The sequence below is a fragment of the Anabrus simplex genome, chromosome 1 (genome assembly GCF_040414725.1).
Source record: "Anabrus simplex isolate iqAnaSimp1 chromosome 1, ASM4041472v1, whole genome shotgun sequence".
NCBI classification, from domain to species: Eukaryota; Metazoa; Arthropoda; class Insecta; order Orthoptera; family Tettigoniidae; genus Anabrus; species Anabrus simplex.
The window spans coordinates 1,663,805,024-1,663,822,581 of record NC_090265.1 but is presented as its reverse complement, the minus strand read 5'-3'; positions in this window follow the sequence as shown (position 1 = coordinate 1,663,822,581).

The following is a 17,558-nucleotide window of genomic DNA, read 5'->3' as shown; positions in this document are numbered from 1 at the left end:
TCTATCATTGTTCTGTTCCATACGCACGAGTCTTCACCATGGGTCTGTAAGGAAGCAAGGCGATGCTGCTTGGATCCTGACGAGGCGAGACGATGTTGGCTGTCCCGGATGACCAGTGAGCGATGATGAGAAGCCACGATGTACCCGACCACTTGTGGAGGAACCAGATGACCGGTTCCTAGTCTCAGATGACCGGAGAGGAGGAAACGCCGAGACCATCTTGAGCAAAGCTAAGTCCAATATCCAAGTCGTTTTCGTAAGTAAGAAGATATTATTTCTTTATTTGCTTGGTAATATTTATTTGTGCGAACACAGTGCGTAAATAAACATCTAGCTAAATTGATTGGAAGTAGGTACTCATCCGTATGAAACGTCAATTCCATTTGTAGGCGTGGTCACCAAGTGATGTCCCGATCGTAATGTTTTCCAGAGATATGCGTGAAGAGATCGCTAAAATTATTATTATTATTATTATTATTATTATTATTATTATTATTATTATTATTATTATTATTATTATTATTATTATCAGTGATGTGTAAAGAATGAAGTAGGCATTTATATCTGCGTGTCCTAAACTTAAGCAACGTCAAATTGTTCGAGATCATGCATAGGATTTGTGTTATGAAGGAATGGCAGTAGACTACTCCAAGTTACGTTAAATTTGGCACTATGACTGTAGTAAATAAAGTAGGCATTTTAGTAATGTCGCGGCACGTTGATGTGCAAGTCAAGGTAATGAATTACGTGATGAAGTGATAGTGTGGTTATATGAAATAAGAGTAATAATTAACGCGTCATGGATATGATATAGAGTTGTTGATGATGTATGATGGTTGTAGTTATTGTTTCTTCGAGAGAGAGTCATAGTTGCATGAAATAAGGTCTCGTGACTTCAAATGTTATAATTGAGAAGGTCACTGATTTCTCGCCAATTCCACGCAATGATTCTAAGCCTACGCATTTTATCTAGCTCAGGACATGATCTCGGGACGTGTAGTGCAATGTTTCTTTTATCCATATTAAGTTACCTGGAGAAGCATATGCTTACTCTGGATAGATTTGAGCCTTCACTGATTCGCTTAGGAAGATCTCGAGAACTCTCACTGAATAATTACATTTCTGTATAAATTTCAATCTATAGGCCGATCACTGGTGACCTAGGTTTTCGAAGGAGAATCATTTTCTTTTAGCTGGAGATAGTGTCATCCGATTAAGTAGATTTTCCATTGGTAGCATGTGTTATTATAACCCGGTATAACCAGTGTGGTGACGTTTCTTGCTACTTCGTACGCACGTAGTCTATGTCAATAAGATAAGATCATATTACCTTAAATTCATGAATTAAATCTTGCGAAGATGTTACTTATTGGATGATTACGGCTTACAATGGACGTAGCTTAGCTCATGATGTGTAACACAAGGAAATATGAGTGTCTAAGAAGCGACTAGATAGGCAGAGATCAATATTTAAGACGTGAAACATATACGTGTGTACTTGTCAGAACAACGCAAGAAGAGTTTATAATAGCCTTATTGATAGTCTTAAAACTACAGACAGCCAATCAGTCAGTGAAAATTTAAGTAATGTGACAGTTTTTAGAATAAATATCAGGTGTTAATTACCATAATCTAATGCGATTTCCAAGAATGGTTGACTTAAACAAATGGAACTCCATTTCTTAACTGAACAATAGCTCAGAAATTCCATATGCGATTCTTTATTTCTCAAAGGAATACAACTAGAAAGACTGTAAATAATAGTTGATAGGAGTTTTCTTTTCTTTTCTGTGGATGCATCCTACATTTTTAATGTAAATAATTTTCATGTTTTATTTTCTTGCCAAGAAGGCACTTGTAAATACTATTAGCTATGTTCAATTTAATTTATTTACTCATCACCCAACTCGCTAGGTGAATTGAAAGAGAAGGATAGGGCAGTTTCTTTTTAAGAATCTTCCCACATGTTACATGTCATTTACACTATTAATTGATAACTTCGGAGATGAATGAGTACTAAGAAAGGAAGCTACTTAAGCCGAGAAGGCATTCAATCATTTAGGGTGAAGTCGAAAGACGTGATTTTTCCAAAGTTATCGACGGACATGGATTACTAGGTCGACAATGAGTCACTCATTACAAAGGCTACTTCATTAGTAAAATTTTGAAATAATTTCTTGAATATCTGATTTAATATTTAAATAAATTTTGAATGGTGAAACCTAAAAACTCTTTCTCTGTGTTCTTAGCATAAGGATTAGTTGTAAGACTGTAGTGGTAACGATCGACGACGATTTCCTTAAGAATTAATGAGAATGGTACCTAACTAAATACGAGTAAGAGACGTCTTTCTGCGTTAGTTAGAGAATACCGTTGATTGACCTGGACGTTTTTCTGTTGCGGAACTCACACCCGTAGAACTCAGTCACCGGATTTATTGAAGTTAGAGCTAGTCTGGATCTCTTGTGTCCTTGCCTGGACGCGGGAACGGCGCAGTATTAACTCTTCTATCTCTTCATATATTCTTTCGATTTCCCCATCATCCGCTGAGCTAGTAGGCATATAGACCTGCACTATTGTGGTGGGCATTGGTTTGGTGTCTATCTTGACGACAATAATTCTTTCACTATGCTGGTAGCTTACCCGCTGTCCTATTTTCTTATTCATTATTAAACCAACTCCTGCATTTCCTCTGTTTGATTTTGTGTTGATAATTCGGTAGTCGCCTGACCAAACATCCTGTTCTTCCTGCCAACGTATTTCACTTATACTAACTACATCTAACTTTTGTCTATCCATTTCCCTTTTCAGATTCTCTAATCTACCACAACGATTCAAACTTCTAACATTCCACGCTCCGACTCGCAGAATGTCAGTATCCATCTTCTTGATGATCGCCCTCTCTCGTGTAGTCCCCACCCGGAGATCCGAATGGGGGACTAGTTTACCTCCGGAATATTTTACCCGGGAGGAAGCCATCATCAGTACATCATTCATACAGAGAAAGCTGCATATCCTCGGGAGTTAGTTACGGCTGTAGTTTCCCGTTGCTTTCAGCCATATAGCAGTATCATCACAGCTAAGCCATGTTGAGTATTATTACAAGGCCATATCAGTCAATCATCTAGACTGCCGCCCTTGCAACTTCCGAAAGGCTGCTATCCCCCTTTCGATGAACCATTCCTTAGTCTGGTCTCTCAACAGATACTCATCCGATATGGTTGCATCTGCGGCTCGGCTATCTGCTTCATTGAGACACGCAAGCCTCCCCACCGCGGCAAGGTCACATTGTTCGCAGGGGAGGACTTTACTGTATGTAGGAAATATGTATTCTTGTAGGCTTCAGTGCCTCCTATTAAACCTCAAGGGATATTACGAGTACCGAAGTAATCAAAGCTTTATATTAGATGAGGACAAATTCTTTTTTTTTTTTTCGTAAACACACAGGCTATTATTGGGGTTACATTTCTCCCAGCTTATCTGCACATTGCCATTTCTATGAACCTTGGAATTTAGAGAGAACGTTGTCCTCTACAATCCCATAGTAGTGATGGGCCAAAGCGCTTACGAAAAAGTAACTTTGACTTATAACTGTTGCATGCAATTAACAAGCAAAAATTGTGCATGTACCATCGAAGTCATGCTAAGCCGATTGGCAGTGTAATATAAATTCGGTATGCCTACTCATCGTTAGAAGTAACATCACAATGTGATCTGCACAGCAGAATCGTTGTTCACTATATGAACCTTGGTCGTATCCAAATGATCCACCAAGACAATTCCTAGTTACAGCGTTTTAGATGGAGATTTCCCCTCTGGATGGGGCGGTAGAATAACACCCGCAGTACCCCTTCCTGCCGTAAGAGGTGACTAAAGGACACCTCAGGTGCTCTTAACTTGGGCAGCGTGGGTTGGCGGCCACGTAGCTCTTTGCTGAGTCCTGGCATTGCTTTTATTTACTTTTGCCAGGCTCCTTACATCTACTCTATCCGACCTCCCTTGGTCAAATCTTGTTCGTTTCCGACACCGACGGTATTAGGTTGCGAGGCCTACGGCGTCTTTCATTTTCACGCCTTCGTCGCCCTTGTCCTACCTTGGCTTCATTTTTCGAAGTGTCGGACCTCTTCTACTTTAGAGGATGGTTTCTCCCTGTGGGAAGGGGTGGTAGAAAAACACCCATGATATACCCTGCCTGTCTTAAGAAACGACTGAAAGGAACCCCAGGGGCTCTTAACTTGGGAGCTTCGGTTGGCGACCATTGGGCCCGTAGCCGAGTCCTGGCATTACTTACACTTGTGACAGGCTCCTCATTCTCGTCTATCCTATACGACCTCCCTTGGTCAACTCTTGTTCTTTTCCGAGCTCGGCTGTTTTACATATGGAGGCCTAAGGAATCATTCATTTTCACGCCCTTCGTGGCCCTCGTCTTTCTTTTGCCGATACCTCCATTTTTAAAGTGTAGGATCCCTTCCATTTTCTCCCTCTCTCTGATGAGTATTAGGTCATATATAGAGAATGGTTGCCTAGTTGTACTTCCTTTTAAAATCAATATTGACACCACCTTAGAGGATGGTTGCCCAGTTATACTCCCTCTTAAAACAATAATAACCACCACCTTAGAGGACGGTTGCCGCTTATACTTCCCCTTCAAACAATAATCACCTCCACTACTGTAAGTAGCGCCTAGCAACAAGAAGTGTTTTCTCAAACTATGCATTGATAACAATTTATAACAATATCACGAAATTGATAGTATTTATATAATGTCAGAAGCAGAGTAATGTGTAGGATCTATATAAAGATGTACAAAAATGTAGTGGACCAAACGTTCACAGACTGAATTAGCATTTTTTCTAGTGTTGTGAAATGAAATGAAATGAAATGAAATGAAATGAAATGAAATGAAATGGCGTACCGGTATGGCTTTTAGTGCCGGGAGTGTCCAAGTACATGCTCGGCTCGCCAGGTGCAGGTCTTTTGATTTGAGGCCCGTAGGCGACCTATGCGTCGTGATGAGGATGAAATGATGATGAAGACGACACATACACCCAGTCCCTGTACCAGCGAAATTAAACAATGATTTCTGACCCTGCCGGAAATCAAACCCGGGACCCCTGCGATCAGAGGCCAGCCGCTAACCATTTAGCCATGGAGTTCTACTATTTGAATCGTCAGGACTCTTTAACTGTAAATACGGCTTTGGCATTTAATAATGATTATGGTCCTATTACCAGCGAATCATCCAGCACTCGCTCGTAAAGAGACACTAAGGCACAAGATCCGCAATACTGCCTGCTTGAGCTATATAACCCTTCCGCTTGCGTGTTAGCAATGTAACCCTTGTTCATGCGCATAGTGATCCCTGAGGAAGATAGCGCAGTGCTAATCAGGTTAGGAACACTACCAGTTCGTAGGACCACGTGACTGCGGGCGAATTGTTGCGTGGCGGCGTTGTTGTGGTATTAACAAGACTGTGGCCAAGGGCGACAAGCGAACTGGACCTGCTTCAAAGGTAACGCCTTCCCCGGAACACGAATTAACGCATAATATGGTTGTAATTGCATACAATTCAGTAGTAATTGTACAGCCGCCAATGTTTTAACACCATTCTACAAGACAGCTGAAGTCCGCATCGATTAAGACCAGAATATGGAATACAAACCTTTACCAAAATAACGAAACAGATGTTTCCATTTTGGAGCTTGAGGCAACGGTTCTTCTTTCGCAGTCAAGTACTTCAAACTCTTAACAAAAAATAGGTTGTTTTTGTCGTTGCTGCTTCGTCTGAGAGGCAGTCCCGTAATCTTCTTCTTCTTCTTCTTCTTCCTCTTAAACTTCTATCCCTTTTCCCACACTTTGTGGAGTTGCGGGTGCGAACTGAGTTGCTCATGTTGATAAGACCCTTTTTTAAGGCCAGATGTCTGTGAATAAATCAATCAAGCACTACTGATCTGCATTTAGGGCGTCGCCCAGGTAGCAGATTCCCTATCTATTGTTTTGCTAGCCTTTTCTTAAATGATTTCAATGAAATAGGAAAGTTACAGAACATCTCCCTTGGTAAGTTATGTCCTTCCTGACGCCAACCCTATATTCCAAACCCTATGGCGCAACTGCCCCGAAGGGCCATGGCCTACCGAGCGACCGCTACTCAGTCCGAAGACCTGCAGATTACGAGGTGTCATGTGGTCAACGTAACGAATCCTGTCGGCCGTGCCAACCCTATATGGAGGGATGTAATCAGTACTGCGTGTTCCTGTGGTGGTTGGTAGTGTAATATGTTGACTGAATATGAGGAGGAAAGTGTTGGGCCAAACACAAACACACAGTCCGTGAGCCAGAAGACTTAATCAGACGCAATTAAAATCCCCGACCAGGGTGGGAATCGAAACCGGGACCGTGTGGACCGAAGGACGCAACGATGACCGGATAACTCAGTCCCGTAGTGATTATATGTATTTATACCTTAACCAGCTGATGAACCCGTGCTTCGCTACGGGATTCTCAGAAAGACTGACTTGGTGGTTTTCCTAACTGAATTCAACATAGGTCATTACAAAAACGTCAGTAGGAATGTAGCGATTGAAAGCAATGTTATCATATAAAATATTCGATCAAATGAAAAACCGCACACTTTCTCACTTTCAACGAACAGTACTACGGTGCCGATCTAACAGTCCTAAGTTCCAGAGCTGGAATAACCAGGTCGCAGACTGCCGTGAACACTCCTCTGTCATTATTCCGTTAAATATGCACACTACTCATTCCAGTCAGTGCCTCAGAGTAGGGATTGAATAGCTCGAATACTATGATGAACCAGTGTGTTACGTACCAGATATATCATAAAATGTATGAACCATAGGAATGGCATGCTAAAGAAGAAAGTTATCTTACACCTCAGCTACTTCTCACCAATATACAGGCAGGCTGTTACAGTCGGTACGACCAGGCGAGTTGCCTGTGTGGTTAGGGGCGCGCAGCTATGAGCTTGCATCCGGTAGATAGTGGATTCGAACACCACTGCCGGCAACCCTGAATATGGTATGCCGTGGTTTCCCATTTTTACACCAGTCACACCAGGCTGTACCTTAAAGCCAAGGCCGCTTCCTTCACAGCACTATTCACTTCCTATCCCATCGTCGCCATAAGACCTACCTGTGTCGGTGCGACGGCAAGCAAATTAAAAAACCTCGGTACGCTGCAGTAATCCTATCTATCGGGGATGAGAGGAAACAGAAGACAAAAAGCACATCACAACAAACAATGGTCAATGTAATGTTATTGTTGATAAAGTTTATGTGCTTTCTATATTGCAGGCCTTCACATTAGTTTTCTTTCGACTCTATGATATTAGGGTGTCTTACAAAATTATTTATATCGTAGACTGTAGTTCCTTATTCTCAGACTTTACATACCGATTTTCACTAAATTCAGTTTACCCATTTTCTTGTGACTCGGAGCTGATGTGGACTTAGTAACAAAAATCCAAATTCATGAATATCTCAGATTATATGCGGTACGGTAACAATGTATAAGACATAAGTGATCGGAAATTTAATAAATTCTTACATAACTATTACTAACTTACGACATAACTAAAGTTATGTTAGTTATCTAGTATTTATCGATACGACCAGTAATAACATAAATAACTTATTTGAGAATTACCTTTCAGGCCTTACCCTAAACTACCATTTCACTCAACGTGCATAAAATAATTTGTAGCCTAGATTGCAGTGGTTCATCACCCGACATTACATACTGATTTTCATTAAATTCTCTTCAGCAGTTTTCTATTGATGCGTGTACATACTGTAACCTTTCCAAGGCATCAGTACATGAACCAGTTACCATTGTTCATAAATATGACGTTAGAATGGAGCACCATCGGTGAGCTTCGAACTCAGCCCGGTTTGTCGAAGCCTCACCCTCCCCTACTGGAATAGTTCGCTAGCCGAGTCGGTATTGCATTTTCGGGTCTGTGGACTGTCCGATGGGGGGGTAAGTCCTTTAGTAATAGTCTCTATAGTAGGGGGAAAAGTTAATTATGAGAGGAATACCATTTCATTACTAATGAGAAGAGAGACAATATCTTGTATAACAAATTTTACTTATACTAGTGAAACACATCATTTACACGGGTATGCCATACAAACACCTTACATATAGTAACTTGGGTGATCTTGACGTTTAAATGTTCGGTAGTCCTTTTCTACACTTCATTATACGTTTAAATATTCAAATTTAAGAAGGCGTTCCCTCTCGAACTATGACACTACCTCAGACTTAGAGAGGCGTTTCTTCTCTAATTATTTCACTCTACACTTATATTACATCACACACATATTTACTCACTATGGACACACCCCGCTGTAAATCTGTTTACCTACCAAGAATTAATATATTCAATTTGCCTCAAATTATGATTTAAGTTTGCTAGTATCGTATGAACTGAAATAGGCAATTTACACTCCCAATCCTTTGAAAGTCGCGTTACAACACTACCTTAAGGTAAACGTTGCCAAATATGCAGTACGATAAACACGCTCATTTCATTAGGATTTTTATCAACACATATATCAGGACATTATTTACACAACGATGTTACCTATGGACAAGCATTGAGCGACTTCAATACCAGACATCATAAACAAAATATTATAGCACTACCTGCAACAAATGGACAAGAATATACATTTCACATACACACAATGGGCCGCAGGTGGCCTTATTTACCTGCCGCTTGTGACAGTAAGCTTTACTGTCTCCTGCAATGAACTCAGGACCTTCTGAGACAGGGTATATCTGACCTGGAATTCCCTATACGCTGTGAATAATTAAAGAAATAAATTGGAGGGATCCTTCATTTAATGCTCATTTGGAATCTCTGCGACGTTGGCTCTACTTAAATTAACACGCGTAATCTTTGTGCCGAAAGGAAAAGAAACTCGCCACTTGTATCTGTTCTATTTCACTGAAGAAAACGCCTTCACTCCCCCGTTTAAAGGGGCTCATAAAACTCCAGCTGTGAGCTGTCCGTGACCCACTTCCAAAGAGCGGTTCACTAAGCCTTCTCGGGCAATGGCTTCACGGCAAATAATCTATTCACTTCTTTCTATACTGGCCACAAATGGCATCACACAAATCACGGCCCTATATCCGGCCTAATCAACATATTCACATCGCGATATGCGCCTCGCGTGTCTTAATGACAGATTCCAAGGAGACTTCACATTTCATTTCACAATATATCTTATGGCTACAGCCTGTTCAGCCATTTCATTTCCTCTCGGTACACTGACCACGATGCAAATTTAATGATGATCTCCTGCCACCAGGGTCCAAGTTAACTTGCGTATTCGCGAACTAATTAGCGATGTAAGATATATACCCCAATCTCATGCTCTCTTCGTTGTTCCAGCAGTTTTAATTTCTAGTAAGGAGGATTTCCTAAGAGTTTGTGAAGTACAAAAAAAATTCAGTTAATGAGATATCTTTGAGGACGCCTATTGGCTGTAGAAAGATGATAATTGGAGTCGTTTACGTAGAATATTTAAGCCCTTTTACTTGACAGTACTTCACGTATAATTAATCTGAGGTCCTTAAATTTACGTCATGCATTATCAAACCCTTGTAAAAAAAATGGAAGTAAAGTATGGTCGTTCCCAAACCATGAAGAAAGTATTCTATAAAAGACCCAAATAAAATGAAATTATAATTATTATCCCTCTGAAATGGCGTGCTTGCAGTCTACGTTATATCTAAGTGAAGAATTTACATATTTACAATGGGACACGACCTTCAAAGAAATAAATACTTGGAAATGTACTCAGCCTTCTGGATACCACGTTCACAGCTTTACAGGAGGGCACTCCATGGATTTAGACTGCTTGCATCACGTCATCGGCGATGTGAAGACCCATGATGACTTCCTGGCAGGTCTTACACATGACAGCGACGTTCCAGACGTTCTCGGCTACCAGGCGAAATTCCGGCAAACAGCTAGATGACTCGTTCACTCCGATACACAGGCAAAATTCTGGCATTCAACTGGACGTCGGCGTTCACTCCGGCGTTCACGTAGACATGTAAATGAGGGGAAATTATCTCAAGTGAATACGTTAGTTTATCACACACCACAATTTGAACATATGGTTGGATTTGCTCAATAGCACGAGCATTCCAACCCAATGTCGGTAATGTCCCAGAAGCCCGACATTAATCCCTTCTCATTTATCTATTCTTCTTGTAGGCAGCGATTATAGGCCCAGAAATTTCACTAGCTTCCCTAGAAACGACAGTGGTTAGGCCACTAATGTATTAGCATTCTCGTATTCATGATGCTAGTTCAGGCCTGTTCTAATGCACTTAGCCGTAAGTCGAGCTCTCAACTGTACTACGGATTACTTTAACGTGGCGCTGTCCTCAATTAGGTCTACACTGAGCCGTTCACTGACTTTCTTGGTAATTCATATTGATATCAAGCACGTTCGTTCCACCCACTTCGCTAAGTACGCCCCTATATATGTTAACTGAGCCGCATTAACTTAGACACATAGGAGGCTCGATGTACGACCTTTTCTACACACGGACATCGGTTATTACGGTTTCGTACCGTTCCTATTTATTAATTTGCGGCACACTGTACACGATAACATCTCACTCAGAGGGTGATTATTCCCACATACTCACAGACTTTAATGAATCACTGTATTACACTGCTCAAATTACAAGATTATTTCTTCACAAACGACTCACACACAAACCACGACGAAATACTACCGTATTGGCGCTACATTGCAAAAGCACTGGGTAGTGTCTCCTCCTCAGCTCATGAATGTATAGGCGCGCTACGCTAGAGACCCGAATGCTGAGGGTGGGGGAAAAAATGCAATCCTTTCTCACACATTGGTCCGTTAATACGCAACGTACAGTGACGAACAGGATATCAAAATGTAGCTCTTGTATTCCCATCTCCACTGAGTGACTGTTATTAAAATAACTTCTAAGGTTTTGAAGCAATCTTAAAAGCGTCCTTTAGTCTCTGGCGGTGAATGATGACGAGCACAGGGGATTCCTTGTGTTCCTTGGCACGGTTAGGGTCCAACATCTGTTAGTCATTAAGACGCGCCCTTGTTTACAGCGTAGTTACCGCTATGTCAGTTAAGTAGAGCACTTCTCGGTCCCATAATTATGCGTAAAATTCCCTGATTCAAATGAATGTTTGCGCTTAATTATCCATTGGGTATTTTGCGATTTATGAAAATTAACAGAAATAAAACAGTTGAATGCGTTAAGTTGGCAGTGGTGAATAAGCGAGGAAAACAGGGTATAATGTTAGTTTTCACGTTGGATCTACTCTCTGGGCTCAGCTAGTGACCTAGATTCTTTGTCACGTGATAACGCGTATCGTTTCATCTCGCTTGCGGTGGGAGTGAGAAAACTTCCCGTACAAGCGCTCTTGCACCGCCTTGCTGCTAATTACCAGCAACTAGAGCTGGGTCGCGCGATTCTGGATATTGCAACTCGAGTCCTGGAGCGGGCAGAAAAATTCTAACTTGGGCAGTTTTTATCGTAGAATAACGCGGAAAACAGCATATTTCATCTCCTGGATATCATGACATACCATAGGTGACGTTGTGAACGGTCACAATACATACATACATACATACATACATACATACATACATACATACATACATACATACATACATACATACATACATACATACATACATACATACATACATACATACATACAGACAGACAGACAGACAGACAGAAATTACGGAAAAGTAAAAAATGCATTTTCTTGTTACTGTGGACATGACCGATACAGAAATACCATTCTTTTCAAATTTTGAGCAATGTACAGACAAAACTCTTATTTTATATATATAGATTACATTTCAGTCCTTCCCCGGAACTACCATTTCACTCAGTGTAATAACATTATTGATAGCCTAGATTGAAGGGACCTATTCCCCGACTTTTCATACCAATTTTCGTGAAGATACGACCACTAATAAAATAAATATTTGACAATTAAATTTTAGGCCTTCCCCTAAACTACCATTTTTCTCAGCGTGTATAGCCTATATTGTAGCGAATTATTTGCCATCTTTGTCTAGTGATTTTTATTAATACACGACCACTAATAACATAAATATTTGAGAATAAACTTTCAGATCTCCCCTAAACTACCATTTCACTCAGCGTGATTACAATAATTTATAGCCTAGATTGTAGCGGTTCATCACCCGATTTTACATTCCGATTTTCATTACATTCTCTTCAGCCGTTTTCTCGTGATGCGTGTACAGACAGACAGACAGACAGACAGACAGACAGACAGACAGACAGACAGACAGACAGACAGACAGACAGACAGACAGACAGACAGACAGACAGACAGACAGACAGACAGACAGACAGACAGACAGACAGACAGACAGACAGACAGACATTACGGAAAAGTAAAAAATGCATTTTCTTGTTACTGTGGACATGACTGATACAGAAATACCATTCTCTTCAAATTTTGAGCAATGTACAGACAAAACTCTTATTTTATATATATAGATAAAAGTGATACGGTGTCTTATTTGTTTGTTCCGGATAGGCTGGAAAATTACTGGACCGACTGAGCTTTCTTTCTTTATTCACGTCAGAAGTACCAAGTTTACATACAGATATTTAAAAACCCATGATATCTACCTGTACATTCCTACTATACAAATATGCAGGTCCATTATACAAACAATCACAGATAAAGCAACAATTCGAGAGCTACATGATTCTTGCCCGGTATTGGGCGACGTCAATAGCGTTGGGGGAGGATGCAATCAAGTCTTTCATAGTGCACATTGAAGGACATAAAACACACTGACATAGATGTTGGATTGTTTGCTGCTTTCCGTAGTACCAAAGTGATGAATCGCTTGAGAAACCGCACTTCCGAAAATTTACTTTTTTTCTGCCGACTTCTGTACGGAGTCTGTTAAGGACTTTCGATACTGTCCACTTCTGGTGTCTCTATCCAGTGGGAAGGTGTTTGATTCTTTCTTTCTACATTTTGATCCTAGCATTCTCTGCTTTCCCCTCGAGGTTAACTGATTTGCGGAAAAAACCTTTTCTAGATTTTAGCCTCTGTGTGGCTGGGTGGTATCCATAGAGAGGAAGGATGTGCTTCTGAAGAAGATGATTGGAGCCTTTCTTTGTTAGCTGCTACCTCCCTACGAATCTCACCAGGAGCAATGCCACCTACAAGTTGGATCTTCTCAATGGGTGTATTCCAAACATCCAGTAATGATCCTGCAGCTTTCGTTTAGAGCGATGTCCACCTGCTTCGTATGAGCTGACCTGTACCAAACCGGGGAGGCATATTATTGTTTTTGGTTGTGTTCCCCAAATTGTTCCCTTTCGTTGGATGTTGTTTCCAGCAGCTATCTTTTTTTTAAGTTTTTTCAATGTTTCTTATATGTTAATGTGCTATCCATCATATCTCCCAGGTACTTTGATGTAAAAGCGACTGAGCTGAAATGTGATAACGATATAGCTTGAAATCCCGAGTTACGCAAGGGTTACTTTTGATTTTCATATATTTCACCGTTTCGAAGTAGTGAGGAATTTTACAAAGATATGCCCCAAATATAGGCAATTTTTGCTCAACAATGGTTGGCCCTGACGCAAAATAAAGGGCTCCACGTGGCCATGAAATTACTTTTTTTTTTTTTTTTTTACATGAAATATCATATGCATTTGCTTAGTAACTAACGGTTCTCGAGAATTTCAGCCTTCTTTGCTTTTTTGGCTGTGGTCGCTTTCACTAATGAATAGGCTACTCATTTCGCCCGTAAGTCGCTGTCCATTTGTTAACAGGCCACATAAAGAATGAGCGCTACATTCTACGGAAAGCATTTGGATTCTACAGTTGAATAAATATTGAGAGTGTTTAGCGTGTTTATCCACATTTGAGAACTACAGTGGACTGTAGTTTATTTACTCACCCATTTTCGTTATCATCGTCATCGTATTATATGTAGATTCCGTGTTTCTGCATTTTCAACATTGTGTGGATTTAGGATTCATATTTAGTGGGTTTATAATTCACATTTCATTTTGCGTCCTTATCTAGAGAAGTCACGGCGAACTTTACGTTGTGTACTCTCGTGTGTCGAGAGACATAACCTGTAAATTTATGTACCCGATGAGTAGGTCGTAAATACTCCCTACAAGAGCGTGAGGTAAGTAGGGCGAGGATTTATATGCACAAAAAATACCCAAAATAGGCAGGCAAATACGCTCTAAAATGGCAAAAATAGACACTAAAAACAAACTCAAATATACCATTTCTTTAGCATTTAAATTTACTCAGCATATGTGAATCATGCCCCTTTGTTCTCAGTTAAAGGTTAACGCCATGGGATAAGTGATTACCCAAATCAGGAAAAATTATTTTTATTATTAATACAATACTGAAGATACCGTTATCTCTTTCTTTCTTTCTTTCTTTCTTTCTTTCTTTCTTTCTTTCTTTCTTTCTTTCTTTCTTAATCTGTTAACCCTCCAGGGTTGGTTTTCCTCTCAGACTCAGCGAGGGATCCCACCTCTACTGCCTCAAGGGCAGTGTCCTGGAGAGTGAGACTTTGGGTCGGGGAATACAACTGGAGAGGAGAGCCAGTACCTCACCCAGGCGGCCTCAACCACCATGCTGAACAGGGGCCTTGTGGGGGGATGGGAAGATTTGAAGGGATATACAAGGAAGAGGGAAAGAAACGGCCGTGGCCTTAAGTAAGGTACCATCCCGGCATTTGCCTGGAGGAGAAGTGGGAAACTACGGAAAACCACTTCCAGAATGGCTGGGATGGGAATCGAACTCACCATTACTCAGTTGACCTCCCGAGGCTGAGTGGACCCCGTTCCAGCCCTTGTACCACCCGGGCCTCCAGGAGTGGCAGCTAATCACGCTAACCACTACACCGCAGAACCGTACTACTGTTATCTCTTCCACACAACAATTTGATGTCAACAGGACACTCCATATGAATCTTAGTCAGCACATATTGCAATGGAAAACCAGATTTTGTTCCAAATTTTGAAGAGTAATAGTCTGCCTGTTGTTGGTTAATATATTTTTAAATTGAGAAAATGACCCTTCTACTTCACATGAGGTCAAGGGACAGTACGTAAGAGCAGCTAGCTCTGGTGTTACATCTTTCCCTTCGAGAAGAGAAACGATGGCCAAAGCATCCTTCCAGCCGGGATCCCATGGATTAACTTATACTGTGCAATTTGGCACTGATCTCATCTCCTATCGCTCCGATAAGGTTAACAATGGGCACCTCCACCTTATGAACAATCCCAAGGTAGCTGTTCAAATTTGGAAGAAATGTACGTTCGACCGCTGAAAATCTTGGGGTTGGTTCAGTACAGGGTGCAGATTCAAGGCCAGCTCGCTCCAAGCAGAATCAGGGGACGGAAAGAACGCTGTTGTCCTTTAATCACATTTAAGTGCCTGTCTTTGGTAGCTACCTGCAAAGAATGCATGTTTTCAGCAGCTCTATCTGGTAAATAAAATTAAGAAAGTAGAGATGGGTGGAGAAAAACGATTGAAAAACTCAATATTTGTCGTTTTAGGCACTTAACATGCCAATATCTTCATAATAGGCATTAGTGCACAAAATAGGCATTTATTGGCACTATAAAACCATGTATTTCCTTCACAAATCGACTGAAACATATTTTAGACTTACGAGCCTGCAGTTTTGGGTTGAGAATAAAAATAGACTTATGATGAAATCCTCGCCTTAGTGATAAGACAAACCCCTGCGGGTGGGGGACGCACATGTAGAATACATCCACGGTATCCCCTGCCTGTCGTAAGAGGCGACTAAAAGGGGCGACCAAGGGATGGTCAAATTAGAACCACGAGACTACGTGTAATTAGTACCATCACGCAGGGAACCCCATGGGTCGCATTTACTTGCGCGTAGTACCACTATGTTCGGTACGCAATAGGTTTGTGATTAGTAGCGACAGTGTGTGAATCAGGATGAGGGTCTTACAGTACCTGTGATTCGTACCCCTATATGAGCAACACCATGGGATGAGCGACACCATGGTTCTGCCTTGCCTATGCTTAGTTCCCACTATGTGAGGAATACCACGGGATAGTTCGGGTCCCTGTGGTTAGTCCACTTATGTGAGGAACGCCGCAGGTTTGCGTTGACTGTAAATAGCGCCGCAATGTGCGAAACACCATTGGTCTGTATTGCATCTGCGCATTACACTATCTGTGAATAGTACCATAATGTGTGGAATAGCGCGAGTCTACGCTACTTTTGATTAGTACCGCCAAGTGACAAATAGCATGGTTCTACTTTCCTAGCGATAAGTACCACCATGTCCGACTCGTTGGCTGAACGGTCAGCGTACTGGCCTTCGGTTCAGAGGGTCCCGGGTTCGATTCCCGGCCGGGTCAGGGATTTTAATCTTCATTGGTTAATTCCAATGGCCCGGGGGTTGGGTGTTTGTGCTGTCCCCAACATCCCTGCAACTCACACACCACACATAACACTGTCCTCCACCACAATAACACGCAGTTCCCTACACATGGCAGATGCCGCCCACCCTCATCGGAGGGTCTGCCTTACAAGGGCTGCACTCGGCTAGAAATAGCCACACGAAATTATTATAGTACCACCATGAGGAGCCGATGACCTGGATTTTGGACCCGTTTCGACTACAAGCATAATCGCTTCAGCATCGTGCTATAGAAGCAGTCCCTTGGTCAGTAATACTATTGTTTTGTGCCAGCTTCTGTGCATGTGAGGGACTGTGGGTCGGTTCCACTGATCGTTTTAAATTCATATCAATCCATCCATTCACTCTTCGTCCTCACGCTTTGAATTCTGGTCAGTGGAGGATTTTGGACTTTCAATTTGTCATAACATTTTGTACCATTAGGGGCCGATGACCTCGATGATAGGCCCCTTTAAACAACAAGCATCATCATTACCATCATCAGTGATAAGACACACATATACTTACGGGCCACCTTAAGTTAACCACTGTTCATAAAGCGGTACGAAGAACGGTACTTCAGCTAGTAATAAAGTGTAATACAGTACATATCTGCATTATAGACCAGAGGTGCTCACGCTGGGCATTGTGTCTCGCGGGCGCCCACCACTGTAAGCGGGCGGGCAGACAGGTGGTGAGCTATGAAGTTTGGGCGATGTTCTGCCACTTACTCTCGATCACTGCGGCAATACCCGAGTTTGAAATGGAGGTAGAAATTAATGAAAGAACGAGGGCAGAAATCGACGTCATTTCCAATTTACGTTGTAAGAAATAAGTTTTTTTACATTCATTGTAGTTTATGACCGGCCCCGTGGTGTAGGGGTAGCGTGCTGCCTCTTACTCGGAGGTCCCGGGTTCGATTCCCGGCCAGGTCAGGGACTTTTACCTGGACCTGAGGGCTGGTTCGAGGTCCACTCAGCCTACGTGAGTACCGAACTCGATAGCCGCAGTCGCTTAAGTGTGGCCAGTATCCAGTA